Raw genomic sequence first — 17,250 nt, 5'->3', positions numbered from 1 at the left:
GATTAAAGGGCATGGAACATTGTGATGACAGCGGCATGGAGCATTGGTCTGACAAGTTTCATGGATTATTGCTATGACAGTGGGCATGGAGCATTGTGATGACAGAGGTCATGGATCGTTTTCATTTCAAGGACCATGGCGCATTGTGATGACAAGGGCATCAAGCAATGTGAACCCAAGTTTCATCGAGGATTTTGATGACAATGGGAATGGAGCATTGTGATGACAAGTTCATGAAGCATTTTGCTAACAAATGCATGGAACATTTTGATGACAAGTGTCATGGAGCACTGTGATGACAAGCGTCACTGAACATTGTGATTACAGGGGTCATGGAGCATTGTGATAACAAGGGAATGGATCATTGTGATGACAAGGGCATGGAACATTGTTATGACAGGGGCATGGAGCATTGTGATGACAAGTGTCATGGAGAAATGTGATGACAAATATAATGGAGCATTGTGATGACAAGGGCTTGGAGCCTTGTGATGACAAGGGTTATGGAGCATTGTGATGACAAGGGAATGGATCATTGTGATGACAAGGGTCATGGAGCATTTTGATGACAAGAGTCCAGGATCATTGTGTTGTCAGGGGTCATGGATCGTTGTGATGACAGTGGTCATGGAGCATAGTGATGACAGGGTTCATGGGGCATTGTGAAGTGAAGGTCATGGAGCATTGGGCTGTAAATATTCATGGAGTATTGTGATGACAGGGGTCATGGAGCATTTTGATGACAAGGGAATGGAGCATTGTGATGAAAAGGGCATGGAGCATGGTGATGAGAAGGCCATGGAGCATTTTGAAGACATGCTTCAAGAAGCTTTGTGATGACAAGGGCATGGAGCATTGTGATTACAGGAGTCTTGGAGTATTGTGAAGAAAAGTGCATGGATCATTGTGATGAAAAATGCATGGAGCCTTGTCATGACAGGTTTCAAGGAGCATATTCACGACCATTGTCAGGGAGCATTGTGATGACAAGTTTATTGAGAATTGTGATGAAAAAGGTCATGGAGTATTGTGAATAGAAGACCATGGATAATTGTGATGATGAGCGTCCTGGGGCGTTGTGATGACAAGTGTTATGGAACATTGTGATCACAAGTGTTTGGAGCATTGTGATGGCAGAGGTCATGGAGCATTTTGATTTCATTGTGATGACAATAGCATGAAGCATTATGATGATGGGCATGGTGCATTGTGATGACAGGGTTCATGGAGCATTGAGATGAAAAGTGGCATGGAGCATTGTGATTACAGGGGTCTTGGAGCATTGCGATGACCAGGACATGGAGCATTGTGATGAGAAGGCGAAGGCGCATTCTGATGACATGCGTCATGGAGCTTTGTGATGACAAGGGCATGGAGCATTGTAATTACAGGTGTCTTGGAGCATTGTGATGACAAGGGTCATGGAGCCTTGTGATGAGAAGGCCGTGTAACATTGTAATGGCAGTTTTCATGGAGCATTGTTATAACAGTGGTAATGGAACATTTTCATGACAAGGGCATGGAGCATTGTTCTGAAAATTTTCATGGATTATTGTGATGAGAGGGGGCATGGAGCATTGTGATGACAAGGGCACGGAACACTGTGATACATGGGTCATGGAGGACTGTAATGACAAGCCTTGGAGCTTTGTGTTAAGAAGAGCATCGAGCATTGTGATGAAAAGCATCATGGAGCCTGTGATGACAAGGACATGTAACAATGTGTTGAGAGGGTTCATGGAGCATTTTGATGACAATGGCATGGAGCATTGTGATGCCAAGGGTCACGGAGCTTTGTGATGACAAAGGTCATGGAGGGTTTTGATGACAAGGGCGTGGTGCACTGTGATGAGAAGGGCAGTGAGCATTGTGATGAAAGGATCATGGAGCAATTTGATGAAAAGTGTCATGGGACATTTTGATGATCGGGGTTATGGAAAATTGTGATGTCAGGGGTCAGGGAGCATTGTGATGAAAAGTGTCATTGAGCATTGTGATGACAGGGGTCATGGAACATTGTGATGGCAGGGGTGAGGGAGTATTGTGATGACTAGTGATGGAACATTATGATATCAGTGATGGGAGAGCCTTTTGATGGGAAGTGCATGGAGCATTGTGATGACAAGGTTTATGGAGCACTGTGATGACAAGGTTGTGGAGCATTGTGATGACAAGCACATGTCGCATTGTGATGACACAGGTCATGGGGCATTGTGCGGACAAGCACATGGAGCATTGTGATGACAAGGGTCATGGAGCATTGTTATGACCAGGGAATGGAGCATTGTGATGGCAAGACCGTGGAGCACTGTGATGAGAAGACCATGGATAACTGTGATGACGAGCGTCATGGAGCACTGTAATGACAAGGGGCATGGAGCATTCTGATGACAGGCGTCATGGAGCATTGTGATGACATGGGTCATGGAACATTGTGAAGACGGGTCATGGAGCATTGTGATGACATGGGTCATGGAGCATTCTGATGATAAGCTTGTGGAGTACTGTGATGAAAATGGCATGGAGCATTGTGATGAAAAGGGCATGGATCATTGTGATGAAAAATGCATGGAGCCTTTTAATGACAGGTTTCAAGGAGCATTCTGACAACAAGTGTCAGGGAGCATTGTGATGACAAGTGTATTGAGCATTGTGATGACAAAGATCATGGAGCATTGTGATGAAAACAGTCCCGGATTATTGTGTTGTAAGGGGTCATAGAGCATTGTGATGACAGTGGTCATGGAGCATTGTGATGACAGGGGTCATGGAGCAGAGTGATGAGAAGATCATGGAGCATTGGCTGAAAATGTTCATGGAGTATTGTGATGACAAGGGAATGGAGCATCGTGATGACAAGGTCCTGGAGCATTGTGATGAGAAGTCTCATGGAGCATTCTGATGAAATGGGGCATGGAGCATTTTGATTACAGGAGCCTTCGAGCATTGTGATGACCAGGGCATGGAGCATTATGATGAGAAGGCCATGGAGCATACTTATGACATGTGTCATGAAGCTTTGTGATGACCAGGGCATGGAGCATTGTGATTACAGGGTTCTTGGAGCATTGTGATGACAAGGGCAAGGAACACTGTGATACACGGGTCATGGAGGATTGTAATGACAAGAGCATGGAGCATTGCAAATAGAAGGTCATCGAGCATTGTGATGACAAGCGTCATGGAGCTTTGTGATGACAAGGGCATGAAGCAATGTGATGAAAGGGTTCATGGAGCACTGTGATGACAATGGCATGGAGCATTGTGATGCCAAGGGTCATGGAGCTTTGTGATGACAAAGGTCATGGAGCATTTTGATTACAAGGGCGTTGTGCATTGTGATGAGAAGGGCAGGGAGCATTGTGATGACAGGGTCATAGAGCAATTTGATGAAAACTGTCATGGAACATTTTGATGACAAGGGATATGTAACATTGTGATATCAGGGGTCATGCAGATATGTGATGAAAAGGGTCATGGAGCTTTTTGATACTGGGGTTATGGAACATTGTGATATCAGGTGTCATGGAGCATTGTGATGATAATTGCATGTAGCATTGTGATGACAAAGGTCACGGAAAATTGTGATGATGTGGGCATGGACCATTTTGATGACAAAGTCATGAAGTATTTTGGTTGCTGGAGTCACGGAGCATTGTGATGAAAAGTTCATGGAGCATTGTGGTGACAAAGATCACAGAGCCTTGTGTGAAGAGAGCATGGATCATTGGTCTGACAAGTTTCATGGATTATTGTGATGACAGTGGGCATGGAGCACTGAAATGACAAGGGCATGGAGCATTTCGGTGACAAAGGTCACAGAGCCTTGTGTGACGAGGGCATGGACCATTGTGATGACAACGGTCATGAAGCATTTTGATGACTGGAGTTATGGAGCATTGTGATGACAGGGGCCATGGAGCATTGTGATGACAAAGGCATGGAGCATTGTGATGACAGGGGCATGGAACATTGGTCTGACATGTTTCACGGATTATTGTGAAAACAGTGGGCATGGCACATTGAGATGACAAGGGCATGGATCATTGTGGTGACAAAGGTCACAGAGCCTTGTGTGACGAGGGCATGGACCATTGTGTGGACAAAATTCATGAAGCATTGTGATGACTGGAGTCACGGAGCATTGTGATGACAGGGGACATGGAGCATTGTGGCGACAAGGGAATGGAGCATGGTGATGACAGGGGCATGGAACATTGGTCTGACAGGATTCATGGATTATTGTGATGGCAGTGGGCATGGCGCATTGTGATGAAAAGGGAAGGGAACATTGTGATGACAAGGTCATGGAGTATTTTGAAGACAGGTGTCAGGGAGCATTGTGATGACATATGTCATTGTCCATTGTGATGACAATGGCATGGCACATTGTGATACAAAGTGTCATGGAGGATGTGATGACAAAGGTAATGGAGCGTTTTGATGACAAGGGCTTGGAACATTGCGATGACAAGGGTCATGGAGCATTGTGATGACAAGGGACACAGAGCATTGTGATGAAAACTTCATGGAGCATTGTGGTGACAAAGATCACAGAGACTTGTGTGACGAGGACATGGACCATTGTGAGGACAAAGGTCATGAAGCATTGTGATGACTGGAGTCACGGAGCATTGTGATGACAGGGGTCATGGAGCATTGTGATGACAAGGGCATGGAGCATTGTGATGACAAGGTTATGGACTATTGTGAAGAGAGGTGTCAGGGAGCATTGTGATGACATATGTGATTGTCCATTGTAATGACAATGGCATGGAGCATTGTGATACAAAGTGTCATGGAGGATTGTGATGACAAAGGTAATGGAGCATTTTGATGACAAGGGCTTGGAACATTGCGATGACAAGGGTCATGGAACATTGTGATGACAAGGGCATGGAGCATTCTGATGAAAATGTGCAAGGAGCATTGAGATTACAGGGGTTTTGAAGCAATGTGAATACCAGGGCATGGAGCATTGTGATGAGAAGGCAATGCAGCATTATGATGACATGCGTCATGGAGCTTTGTGATGACAAGGACATGGAGCATTGTGATTACAGGGGTCTTGGAGCATTGTGATGAAAAGGGATTGGATCATTGTGATGAAAAATGCATGGAGCCTTGTCATGACAGGGTTCAAGGAGCATACTGATGACAACTGTCAGGGAGCATTGTGATGATAAGTGTATTGAGCATTGTGATGACAAAGATCATGGAGCATTGTGATGAGAAGACCATGGATAATTGTGATGACCAGCGTCATGGGGCATTGGGATGACAAGTGTTATGGAACATTGTGATCAGAAGGGTTTGGTGCATTGTGATGACAGAGGTCATTGAGCATTTTGATTTCACTGTGATGACAATAGCATGAAATATTATGGTTATGGGCACGGTGCATTGTGATGACAGGCTTCTTAGAGCATTGAGATGAATAGGGGCATGGAGCATTGTGATTACAGGGGTGTTGGAACATTGTGATGACAAGGGCATGGAGCATTGTGATGAGAAAGCCATGGAGCATTCTGATGACACGTGTCATTGAGTTTTGTGATGACAAGGGCATGGAGAATTGTGATTACAGGGGTCATGGAATATTGTGATGACAGGGGTGATGGAGTATTGTGATTAGTAGTGATGGAACATTGTGATATCAGTGGTGAGAAGGCATTTTGAGGAGAAGTGCATGGAGCATTGTGATGACAAGTTTTAAGGATCATTTTGATGACAAGGATGTGGAACATTGTGATGACAAGTGCATGGTGCATTGTGATGACATGCGTTATGGAGCATTGTGCTGACAAAGGCATGGAGCTTTGTGATGACAAGGGTCACAGAGCATTGTGATAAAAATTTCATGGAGCATTGTGCTGACAACGGCATGGAGCTTTGTGATGACAAGTGTCACAGAGCATTGTGATAAAAATTTCATGGAGCATTGTGGTGACAAAGGTCACAGAGCTTTGTGTGACGAGGTCATGGACCATTGTGATGACAAATGTCATGAAGCATTTTGATGACTGGAGTCACAGAGCATTGTGATAACATGGGTCTTGGAGTATTGTGATGAAAAGGGAATGGATCATTGTGATGAAAAAGGCATGGAGCCTTGTCATTACAGTGTTCAAGGAGCATACTTATGACAAGTGTCAGCGAGCATTGTGATGCCATGTGTATTGAGCATTGTGGTGACAAAGGTCATTGAGCATTGTGATAATAATACCTTGCATAATTGTGATGACGAGCATCATGGGGCATGTGATGACAAGTGTTATGGAAGATTGTGATCAGAAGGGATTGGAACATTGTGATGACAGAGGACATGGAGCATTTTGATTTCATTGTGATGACAAGAGCATGAATCATTATGATGATGGGCATGGTGCATTGTGATGACAGTATTCATGGAGCATTGAGATGAAAAGCGGCATGGAGAATTGTGATTACAGAGGTCTTGGAGCATTGTGATGACAAGGGTCATGGAGCCTTGTGATGACAAGGCCGTGGAACATTTTGATGGCAGGGGTCATGGAGCATTGTTATGACAGGTGTAATGGAGCATTGTGATGACAAGGGCATGGAGCAATGTAATGAGAGATTCCATTGAGCATTGTGATGACAATGGCATGGAGCATTGTGATGCCAAGGGTCATGGAGCTTTGTGATGACAAATGTCATGGGGCATTTTGATGACAAGGGCGTTTTCCATTGTGATGAGAAGGGCAGGGAGCATTGTGATGACAGGGTCATGGAGCAATTTGAATAAAAGGGTCATGGAATATTTTGATGACAGGGGTTATGGAACATTGTGTTGTCAGGGGTCATGAAGCCTTTTGATGAAATGGGTCATGGAGCGTTTTGTGAGAGGGGTTATGGAACATTGTGATGTCAGGGGTCATGGAGCATTGTGATGATAAGGGCATGTAGCACTGTGATGAGAGGGGTTTTGGAACATTGAATTGACAGGGGTGAGCGAGTATTGTGATGACTATTGATGGAACATTGTGATATATATGGTGAGAGAGCATTTAGAGAAAAGTGCATGGAGCATTGTGATGACAATTTTTATGGAGCATAGCGATGAAAGGGATGTCGAGCATTGTGATGAAATGAGTATAGCACATTGTGATGACATGGGTCATGGAGCATTGTGATGACAAGCACATAGAGCATTTTGATGACAAGTGCCATGGAGCATTGTGCTGACAAAGCATGGAGCATTCTGATGACAAGGGACACAGATCATTGTGATGAAAATTTCATGGAGCATTATGGTGAGAAAGATCACAGAGCCTTGTGTGACGTGGGCATGGACCACTGTGATGAGAAAGGTCAGGAATCATTGTGATGACTGGAGTCACGGAGCATTGTGATGACAGGGGTCATGGAGCATTGTGAGGACAAGGGCATGGAGCAATATGATGACAGTGTCATGGAACATTGGTCTGACAAGTTTCATGGATTATTGTGATGACAGTGGGCATGGAGCATTGAGAGGACAATGGCATGGAGCATTGTGGTGACAAAGGTCACAGAGCCTTGTGTGACGAGGGCATGGACCATTGTGAGGACAAATGTCATGAAGCATCGTGATGACTGGAGTCACGGACCATTGTGATGACAGGGGTCATGGAGCATTGTGATGACAAGGGCATGGAGCATTGTGATGACAGGGCCATGGAACATTGGTCTGATATGTTTCATGGATTATTGTGATGACAGTGGGCATGGCGCAATGCGATGACAAGGGAATGGACTATTTTCATGACAAGGTCATGGAGTATTGTGAAGACAAGTTTTAGGGAGCATTGTGATGACATATGTCATTGTCCTTTGTGATGACAATGGCATGGAGCATTGTGATACCAAGTGTCATGGAGGATTGTGATGACAAAGGTAATGGAGCATTTTGATGACAAGGGCTTGGAACATTGCGATGACAAGGGTCATGGAACATTGTGATGAAAAGGGCATGGAGCATTATGATGAAAATGTGCATGGAGCATTGAGATTACAGGGGTTTTGAAGCAATGTGATTACAAGGTCATGGAGCATTGTGATGAGAAGGCAATGCAGCATTATGATGACATGCGTCATGGAGATTCGTGATGACAAGGACATGGAGCATTGTGATTACAGGGGATTTGGAGCATTGTGATGAAAATGGAATGGATCATTGTGATGAAAAATGCATGGAGCCTTGTCATGACATGGTTCAAGGAGCATACTGATGACAACTGTCTGGGAGCATTGTGATGATAAGTGTATTGAGCATTGTGATGACAAAGATCATGGAGCATTGTGATGATAAGACCATGGATAATTGTTATGAGCAGCGTCATGGGGCATTGTGATGACAAGTGTTATGGAACATTGTGATCAGAAGGGTTTGGTGCATTGTGATGACAGAGGTCATTGAGCATTTTGATTTCACTGTGATGACAATAGCATGAAATATTATGGTGATGGGCACGGTGCATTGTGATGACAGGGTTCATGGAGCATTGAGATGAAAAGGGGCATGGAGCACTGTGATTACAGGGGTGTTGGAGCATTGTGATGACAAGGGCATGGAGCATTGTGATGAGAAGGCCATGGAGCATTCTGATAACATGCGTCATGGAGCATTGTGATGACAAGGGCATGGATAATTGTGATGACATGGGTTATGGAGCATTGTGCTAACATGCGCATCGAGCATTGTGATGACAATGGTCATGGAGCATTGTTCTGACAAAGGCATGGAGCTTTGTGATGACAAGGGTCACAGAACATTGTGATAAAAATTTCATGGAGCTTTTTGGTGACAAAGGTCACAGAGCTTTGTGTGACGAGGTCATGGACCATTGTGATGACAAATGTCATGAAGCATTGTGATGACTGGAGTCACGGAGCATTGTGATAACAGGGGTCTTGGAGCATTGTGATGAAAAGGGAATGGATCATTGTGATGAAAAAGGCATGGGGCCTTGTCATGACAGTTTTCAAGGAGCATACTGATGACAAGTGTCAGCGAGCATTGTGATGCCAAGTGTATTGAGCATTGTGGTGACAAAGGTCATGGTGCATTGTGCTGAGAAGACCTTGCATAATTGGGATGACGAGCGTCATGGGGCATGTGATGACAAGTGTTATGGAACATTGTGATCAGAAGGGTTTGGAGCATTGTGATGACAGAGGACATGGAGCATTTTGATTTCATTGTGATGACAATAGCATGAATCATTATGATGATGGGAATGGTGCATTGTGATGACAGTGTTCATGGAGCATTGAGATGAAAAGTGGCATGGAGAACTCTGATTACAGAGGTCTTGGATCATTGTGATGACAAGGGTCATGGAGCCTTGTGATGACAAGGCCGTGGAACATTGTGATGGCAGGGGTCATGGAGCATTCTTATGACAGGTGTAATGGAGCATTGTGATGACAAGGGCATGTTGCAATGTGATGAGAGATTTCATGGGGCTTTGTGATGACAAATGTCATGGAGCATTTTGATGACAAGGGCGTGGTGCATTGTGATGACAAGGTCATGGAGTATTGTGAATACAGGTGTCACGGAGCATTGTGATAACATATGTCATTGTCCAATGTGATGACAATTGCATGGAGCATTGTGATACCAAATATCATGGAGGATTGTGTTGACAAAGGTAATGGAGCATTTTGATGACAAGGGCTTGGAACATTGCGATGACAATTGTCATAGAGCATTGTGCTGACAAAGGCATGGAACATTCTGATGAAAAGGGACACAGAGCATTGTGATGAAAATTTCATGGAGCATTATGGTGACAAAGATCACAGAGCCTTGTGTGACGAGGGCATGGACCACTGTGATGAGAATGGTCATGAATCATTTTGATGAGAGAAGTCATGGAGCACTGTGATGATGGGGTCATGGAGCATCGTGAGGAAAAGGGCATGGAGCAATATGATGACAGTGTCATGGAACATTGGTCTGACAAGTTTCATGGATTATTGTGATGACAGTGGGCATGGAACAATGAGATTACAAGGGCATGGAGCATTGTGGTGACAAAGGTCACAGAGCCTTGTGTGACGAGGACATGGACCATTGTGAGGACAAAGGTCATGAAGTATTGTGATGACTGGAGTCACGGAGCATTGTGATGACAGTGGTCATGGAGCATTGTTATGACAATGGCATGGAGCATTGTGATGACAGGGCCATGGAACATTGGTCTGATATGTTTCATGGATAATTGTGATGACAGTGGGCATGGCGCATTGTGATGACAAGGGCATGGAACATTGTGATGACAAGGTTATGGACTATTGTGAAGACAGGTGTCAGGGTGCATTGTGATGACATATGTCATTGTCCATTGTGATGACAATGGCATGGAGCATTGTGATACCAACTGTCATGGAGGATTGTGATGACAAAGGTAATGGAGCATTTTGATGACAAGGGCTTGGAACATTGAGATGACAAGGGTCATGGAACATTGTGATGAAAAGGGCATGGAGCATTCTGATGAAAAGGTGCATGGAGCATTGAGATTACAGGGGTTTTGAAGCAATGTGATTACAAGGGCATGGAGCATAGTGATGAGAAGGCAATGCAGCATTATGATGACATGCGTCATGGAGTTTTGTGATGACAAGGACATGGAGCATTGTGATTACAGGGGATTTGGAGCATTGTGATGAAAAGGGAATGGATCATTGTGATGAAAAATGCATGGAGCCTTCTCATGACAGCGTTCAAGGATCATAATGATGGCAACTGTCAGGGAGCATTGTGATGATAAGTGTATTGAGCATTGTGATGACAAAGATCATGGAGCATTGTGATGAGAAGACCATGGATAATTGTGATGACCAGCGTCATGGGGCATTGTGATGACAAGTGTTATGGAACATTGTGATCAGAAGGGTTTGGTGCATTGTGATGACAGAGGTCATTGAGCATTTTGATTTCACTGTGATGACAATATCATGAAATATTATGGTGATGGACACGGTGCATTGTGATGACAGGGTTCATGGAGCATTGAGATGAAAAGGGGCATGGAGCATTGTGATTACAGGCGTGTTGGAGCATTGTGATGACAAGGGCAGGCAGGATTGTGATGAGAAGGCATTGGAGCATTCTGATGGCATGCGTCATGGAGCTTTGTGATGTCAAGGGCATGGAGAATTGTGATTACAGGGGTCATGGAATATTGTGATGACATGGGTGAGGGCGTATTGTGATGACTAGTGATGGAGCATTTTGATATCAGTGGTGAGAAGACATTTTGAGGAGAAGTGCATGGAGCATTGTGATGACATATGTGATTGTCCATTGTAATGACAATGGCATGGAGCATTGTGATACAAAGTTTCATGGAGGATTGTGATGACAAAGGTAATGGAGCATTTTGATGACAAGGGCTTGGAACATTGTGATGACAAGGGTCATGGATCATTGTGATGAAAAGGGCATGGAGCATTATGATGAAAATGTGCATGGAGCATTGAGATTACAGGGGTTTTGAAGCAATGTGATTACATGGTCATGGAGCATTGTGATGAGAAGGCAATGCAGCATTATGATGACATGCGTCATGGAGATTCGTGATGACAAGGACATGGAGCATTGTGATTACAGGGGATTTGGAGCATTGTGATGAAAAGGGAATGGATCATTGTGATGAAAAATGCATGGAGCCTTGTCATGACAGGGTTCAAGGAGCATACTGATGACAACTGTCTGGGAGCATTGTGATGATAAGTGTATTGAGCATTGTGATGACAAAGATCATGGAGCATTGTGATGATAAGACCATGGATAACTGTTATGAGCAGCGTCATGGGGCATTGTTATGACAAGTGTTATGGAACATTGTGATCAGAAGGGTTTGGTGCATTGTGATGACAGAGGTCATTGAGCATTTTGATTTCACTGTGATGACAATAGCATGAAATATTATGGTGATGGGCACGGTGCATTGTGATGACAGGGTTCATGGAGCATTGAGATGAAAAGGGGCATGGAGCATTGTGATTACAGGGGTGTTGGAGCATTGTGATGACAAGGGCATGGAGCATTGTGATGAGAAGGCCAAGGAGCATTCTGATGACATGCGTCATGGAGCATTGTGATGACAAGGGCATGGATAACTGTGATGACATGGGTTATGGAGCATTGTGCTAACACGTGCATCGAGCATTGTGATGACAATGGTCATGGAGCATTGTGCTGACAAAGGCATGGAGCTTTGTGATGACAATGGTCACAGAGCATTGTGATAAAAATTTCATGGAGCTTTCTGGTGACAAAGGTCACAGAGCTTTGTGTGACGAGGTCATGGACCATTGTGATGACAAATGTCATGAAGCATTGTGATGACTGGAGTCACGGAGCATTGTGATAACAGGGGTCTTGGAGCATTGTGATGAAAAGGGAATGGATCATTGTGATGAAAAAGGCATGGGGCCTTGTCATGACAGTTTTCAAGGAGCATACTGATGACAAGTGTCAGCGAGCATTGTGATGCCAAGTGTATTGAGCATTGTGGTGACAAAGGTCATGGTGCATTGTGCTGAGAAGACCTTGCATAATTGGGATGACGAGCGTCATGGGGCATGTGATGACAAGTGTTATGGAACATTGTGATCAGAAGGGTTTGGAGCATTGTGATGACAGAGGACATGGAGCATTTTGATTTCATTGTGATGACAATAGCATGAATCATTATGATGATGGGAATGGTGCATTGTGATGACAGTGTTCATGGAGCATTGAGATGAAAAGTGGCATGGAGAACTCTGATTACAGAGGTCTTGGATCATTGTGATGACAAGGGTCATGGAGCCTTGTGATGACAAGGCCGTGGAACATTGTGATGGCAGGGGTCATGGAGCATTCTTATGACAGGTGTAATGGAGCATTGTGATGACAAGGGCATGTTGCAATGTGATGAGAGATTTCATGGGGCTTTGTGATGACAAATGTCATGGAGCATTTTGATGACAAGGGCGTGGTGCATTGTGATGACAAGGTCATGGAGTATTGTGAATACAGGTGTCACGGAGCATTGTGATAACATATGTCATTGTCCAATGTGATGACAATTGCATGGAGCATTGTGATACCAAATATCATGGAGGATTGTGTTGACAAAGGTAATGGAGCATTTTGATGACAAGGGCTTGGAACATTGCGATGACAATTGTCATAGAGCATTGTGCTGACAAAGGCATGGAACATTCTGATGAAAAGGGACACAGAGCATTGTGATGAAAATTTCATGGAGCATTATGGTGACAAAGATCACAGAGCCTTGTGTGACGAGGGCATGGACCACTGTGATGAGAATGGTCATGAATCATTTTGATGAGAGAAGTCATGGAGCACTGTGATGATGGGGTCATGGAGCATCGTGAGGAAAAGGGCATGGAGCAATATGATGACAGTGTCATGGAACATTGGTCTGACAAGTTTCATGGATTATTGTGATGACAGTGGGCATGGAACAATGAGATTACAAGGGCATGGAGCATTGTGGTGACAAAGGTCACAGAGCCTTGTGTGACGAGGACATGGACCATTGTGAGGACAAAGGTCATGAAGTATTGTGATGACTGGAGTCACGGAGCATTGTGATGACAGTGGTCATGGAGCATTGTTATGACAATGGCATGGAGCATTGTGATGACAGGGCCATGGAACATTGGTCTGATATGTTTCATGGATAATTGTGATGACAGTGGGCATGGCGCATTGTGATGACAAGGGCATGGAACATTGTGATGACAAGGTTATGGACTATTGTGAAGACAGGTGTCAGGGTGCATTGTGATGACATATGTCATTGTCCATTGTGATGACAATGGCATGGAGCATTGTGATACCAACTGTCATGGAGGATTGTGATGACAAAGGTAATGGAGCATTTTGATGACAAGGGCTTGGAACATTGAGATGACAAGGGTCATGGAACATTGTGATGAAAAGGGCATGGAGCATTCTGATGAAAAGGTGCATGGAGCATTGAGATTACAGGGGTTTTGAAGCAATGTGATTACAAGGGCATGGAGCATAGTGATGAGAAGGCAATGCAGCATTATGATGACATGCGTCATGGAGTTTTGTGATGACAAGGACATGGAGCATTGTGATTACAGGGGATTTGGAGCATTGTGATGAAAAGGGAATGGATCATTGTGATGAAAAATGCATGGAGCCTTCTCATGACAGCGTTCAAGGATCATAATGATGGCAACTGTCAGGGAGCATTGTGATGATAAGTGTATTGAGCATTGTGATGACAAAGATCATGGAGCATTGTGATGAGAAGACCATGGATAATTGTGATGACCAGCGTCATGGGGCATTGTGATGACAAGTGTTATGGAACATTGTGATCAGAAGGGTTTGGTGCATTGTGATGACAGAGGTCATTGAGCATTTTGATTTCACTGTGATGACAATATCATGAAATATTATGGTGATGGACACGGTGCATTGTGATGACAGGGTTCATGGAGCATTGAGATGAAAAGGGGCATGGAGCATTGTGATTACAGGCGTGTTGGAGCATTGTGATGACAAGGGCAGGCAGGATTGTGATGAGAAGGCATTGGAGCATTCTGATGGCATGCGTCATGGAGCTTTGTGATGTCAAGGGCATGGAGAATTGTGATTACAGGGGTCATGGAATATTGTGATGACATGGGTGAGGGCGTATTGTGATGACTAGTGATGGAGCATTTTGATATCAGTGGTGAGAAGACATTTTGAGGAGAAGTGCATGGAGCATTGTGATGACATATGTGATTGTCCATTGTAATGACAATGGCATGGAGCATTGTGATACAAAGTTTCATGGAGGATTGTGATGACAAAGGTAATGGAGCATTTTGATGACAAGGGCTTGGAACATTGTGATGACAAGGGTCATGGATCATTGTGATGAAAAGGGCATGGAGCATTATGATGAAAATGTGCATGGAGCATTGAGATTACAGGGGTTTTGAAGCAATGTGATTACATGGTCATGGAGCATTGTGATGAGAAGGCAATGCAGCATTATGATGACATGCGTCATGGAGATTCGTGATGACAAGGACATGGAGCATTGTGATTACAGGGGATTTGGAGCATTGTGATGAAAAGGGAATGGATCATTGTGATGAAAAATGCATGGAGCCTTGTCATGACAGGGTTCAAGGAGCATACTGATGACAACTGTCTGGGAGCATTGTGATGATAAGTGTATTGAGCATTGTGATGACAAAGATCATGGAGCATTGTGATGATAAGACCATGGATAACTGTTATGAGCAGCGTCATGGGGCATTGTTATGACAAGTGTTATGGAACATTGTGATCAGAAGGGTTTGGTGCATTGTGATGACAGAGGTCATTGAGCATTTTGATTTCACTGTGATGACAATAGCATGAAATATTATGGTGATGGGCACGGTGCATTGTGATGACAGGGTTCATGGAGCATTGAGATGAAAAGGGGCATGGAGCATTGTGATTACAGGGGTGTTGGAGCATTGTGATGACAAGGGCATGGAGCATTGTGATGAGAAGGCCAAGGAGCATTCTGATGACATGCGTCATGGAGCATTGTGATGACAAGGGCATGGATAACTGTGATGACATGGGTTATGGAGCATTGTGCTAACACGTGCATCGAGCATTGTGATGACAATGGTCATGGAGCATTGTGCTGACAAAGGCATGGAGCTTTGTGATGACAATGGTCACAGAGCATTGTGATAAAAATTTCATGGAGCTTTCTGGTGACAAAGGTCACAGAGCTTTGTGTGACGAGGTCATGGACCATTGTGATGACAAATGTCATGAAGCATTGTGATGACTGGAGTCACGGAGCATTGTGATAACAGGGGTCTTGGAGCATTGTGATGAAAAGGGAATGGATCATTGTGATGAAAAAGGCATGGGGCCTTGTCATGACAGTTTTCAAGGAGCATACTGATGACAAGTGTCAGCGAGCATTGTGATGCCAAGTGTATTGAGCATTGTGGTGACAAAGGTCATGGTGCATTGTGATGAGAAGACCTTGCATAATTGGGATGACGAGCGTCATGGGGCATGTGATGACAAGTGTTATGGAACATTGTGATCAGAAGGGTTTGGAGCATTGTGATGACAGAGGACATGGAGAATTTTGATTTCATTGTGATGACAATAGCATGAATCATTATGATAATGGCCATGGTGCATTGTGATGACAGTGTTCATGGAGCATTGAGATGAAAAGTGGCATGGAGAATTCTGATTACAGAGGACTTGGATCATTGTGATGACAAGGGTCATGGAGCCTTGTGATGACAAGGCCGTGGAACATTGTGATGGCAGGGGTCATGGAGCATTCTTATGACAGGTGTAATGGAGCATTGTGATGACAAGGGCATGGAGCAATGTGATGAGAGATTTCATGGAGCTTTGTGATGACAAATGTCATGGGGCATTTTGATGACAAGGGCGTGGTGCATTGTGATGACAAGGTCATGGAGTATTGTGAAGACAGTTGTCACGGAGCATTGTGATAACATATGTCATTGTCCAATGTGATGACAATTGCATGGAGCATTGTGATACCAAATGTCATGGAGGATTGTGTTGACAAAGGTAATGGAGCATTTTGATGACAAGGGCTTGGAACATTGCGATGACAATTGTCATGGAGCCTTGTGCTGACAAAGGCATGGAACATTCTGAAGAAAAGGGACACAGAGCATTGTGATGAAAATTTCATGGAGCATTATGGTGACAAAGATCACAGAGCCTTGTGTGACGAGGGCATGGACCACTGTGATGAGAATGGTCATGAATCATTGTGATGAGAGGAGTCACGGAGCACTGTGATGACGGGGTCATGGAGCATCGTGAGGACAAGGGCATGGAGCAATATGATGACAGTGTCATGGAACATTGGTCTGACAAGTTTCATGGATTACTGTGATGACAGTGGGCATGGAACAATGAGATGACAAGGGCATGGAGCATTGTGGTGACAAAGGTCACAGAGCCTTTTGTGACGAGGACATGGACCATTGTGCTGACAAATGTCATGAAGTATTGTGATGACTGGAGTCACGGAGCTTTGTGATGACAGTTGTCATGGAGTATTGTTATGACAATGGCATGGAGCATTGTGATGACAGGGCCATGGAACATTGGTCTGATATGTTTCATGGATAATTGTGATGACAGTGGGCATGGCGCATTGTGATGACAAGGTTATGGACTAT

Source organism: Hyperoodon ampullatus, assembly GCF_949752795.1.
Source record: "Hyperoodon ampullatus genome assembly, contig: SUPER_X_unloc_1, whole genome shotgun sequence".
Classification (NCBI taxonomy): Eukaryota; Metazoa; Chordata; class Mammalia; order Artiodactyla; family Ziphiidae; genus Hyperoodon; species Hyperoodon ampullatus.
Note: the sequence above shows the minus strand (reverse complement) of the source record.